This window comes from Rhinopithecus bieti, unplaced genomic scaffold (genome assembly GCF_001698545.2).
Source record: "Rhinopithecus bieti isolate Rb0 unplaced genomic scaffold, ASM169854v2 scaffold_43737, whole genome shotgun sequence".
In the NCBI taxonomy this organism is placed as follows: domain Eukaryota; kingdom Metazoa; phylum Chordata; class Mammalia; order Primates; family Cercopithecidae; genus Rhinopithecus; species Rhinopithecus bieti.
This window is the reverse complement of record NW_016817536.1, coordinates 1-2,323: the sequence shown is the minus strand read 5'-3', so window position 1 is coordinate 2,323 and position 2,323 is coordinate 1. Positions and strand designations below refer to the sequence as shown.

At 47.4% G+C, this 2,323-nt stretch overlaps 1 pseudogene across 1 annotated transcript; it reads right to left on the bottom strand.

Moving 5' to 3' along the window:
• Window positions 1–76: 76 nt before the first annotated feature.
• Window positions 77–1,275, bottom strand: LOC108517904 (cyclin-dependent-like kinase 5 pseudogene; annotated as a pseudogene). Its single transcript, XR_001882243.1, has one exon. The product of XR_001882243.1 is annotated as a cyclin-dependent-like kinase 5 pseudogene (transcript).
• Between the last annotated feature and the right edge of the window lie 1,048 nt (window positions 1,276–2,323).

The window sequence follows — 2,323 nt, the reverse complement described above, 5'->3', positions numbered from 1 at the left end:
TGTGGGAAAGGAGCCAATTTATGAAATTAAAGAAAGTCCACAAAGGGAGTGAGAAACTTAGGCTCAGGCACCCCACCCCAGCTGGGCCCAGCACAGCTGAAGCACAGTGCACGGGGCACCCCCCACCATCTTGCCCCTCCCAAGAGGGGGCTTAAATAGGCCAGGCACCAGCCTGGAGGCCCGGGATCCTGGGGCCTAGGGCAGACAGAAGTCGGAGAAGTAGGGGTGCTGCAGGGCCTCTTCTGCTGAGATACGCTGGACAGGGTTACACTTCAGAAGGTTCTGCAGCAGGTCCCTCCCCGTGGCATTAAGTTTGGGCACGACGTTCACCAGGGATGTTGTGGCCGGGTACATCGGGTAGGACTTATAGTCTGGCAGCTTGGTGATAGAGGGCCACTGCTCCTCGGTGGGCGTCCCCAGCAGCCGGAAGATCCTCTTCAACTGGTCATCAACATCATTGCCGGGAAAAAGAGGCCGCCCAGCATTGGCCAGCTCTGCGAAGATGCAGCCGGCTGACCACATGTCGATGGATGTGGAGTACAGCTTGGCCCCAAAGAGGACATCCGGTGGGCAGTACCACAGTGTGACCACCTCAGCTGAGTAACAGCGGACAGGGATCCCAAAGGCTCGAGCCAGGCCGAAATCAGCCAATTTCAGCTCCCCATTCCTGTTTATTAGCAGGCTCTGGGACTTCAGGTCCCTGTGTAGCACATTGCGGCTATGACAGAATCCCAGGCCTTTCAGTAGCTGGAAGAGGAATGACTTTACAATCTCAGGATCAAGGTCACCATTGCAACTGTCAAAATACTTCTTCAGGTCCTGGTCACAGAATTTAAAAACCAAAGTCAGCTTCTTGTCGCTGTGCAGGACATCATGAAGCCCGACGATGTTCTTGTGCTTCAGCTCCTTGAGTAGGCAGATCTCCCGGAGGGCAGAACTCGGCACACCCTCATCATCGTCATCCAGCCTCACCCGTTTCAGAGCCACGATCTCATCAGTCTCCCGGTTTTTGGCCTTGAACACTGTTCCGTAGGTGCCTTCCCCAATCTTTTCCAGTTTCTCGTATTTCTGCATCGTGGCGGCCGCGGGGACCCCTGTGGGCCCTCGGTTTTAAGACTCTGGCCCCGGCGTTGCAGAGGAGGCAGCACCCGAGCCTCCAGCCCCGCCCCCTCAGGTCTAGTTTCAAAGGCAACTTCTAGTGCAACCTGTGACTCACCCTGTCCTAAAGTGCCATATGTAAAGGGTCTGAAGATAACCCACAGGCAGCACTGTGAACTCCTGACAGCCCTTCCAGATAAATACCAGGTCAGTGTCTACAGCTGATGACACAGAGCGGAATATCTGAAAAATAATACTTCTTCAACCAATGGACTGCCAGTCACTATTACTTAGTGTAAAATACTATATTACATATACAATACTATATACACTACATATCTGTGATTTTTTTTAATTGCAGTGTTCCACATTGAAGCAATGAAATATAAAAACCAAACGTTTATTAAGCTTAAAGGCAACTTAGAAATACTGATGCCAGATAGAAAGATGCTTTAGCCCCAAGTCAGCTGTTTGGAAATGCCCCAACTAAACCAACAGAGGAATCTTGAGGCATAATAAGTGTTCATACCTTTCCAGCTATACTTGTGCTTGTCTTGAATATGAAAACCTAAGCTGCAGTTATGCCACAGCACAGAATGTGTTATATTTTACATCACTGAGCCTTAGTTTACAAATGGTAAAAAAAAAACAGGGAAGGTAAACTGTGAGGTTTCCTTAAGAAGCTGTTATATCCAACAGACTCATGAAAATCTTTGCAAATGTCCCCGGTACATAGCTCCTCCCCACTGACGGGCTCAACTGGGAGAAGTTATGCACATGTCTCAATTTTCATACGCTCAATGGCAATACAGGATTCCTAGGATAAAGTAAGGGATATAAATGACACAGCACACTGAAAAGACTGTAATGTTACTTCAGAGTGTTGCAAAATAAAGATCACAGATGAAAGTTTTAGTTCATTGAAGGACGTAACCATGTACATTTCATTAGTGTGTTTTAAAGTCTTATACTGCTTACATTCTCATGTGGGAAAATGTATCTTGTTTGTGCTTTATAGGTGAAATGTGAACAGGCAAAACTAAAAATAATTTTACAACACAAATCACCAGATGTTAATGGCTGGTAATTCAACCGGAAATCTGAAAGATAGTATCTGTTTCATTGTGATACCAAGTATCAGTGACAAGGAAGATTTTACTTGTGGTATTTAAGTGTAGGCCTCTGGAACAAATGACTTGGTTCCCAGGCAGCACGCCCACTGCTG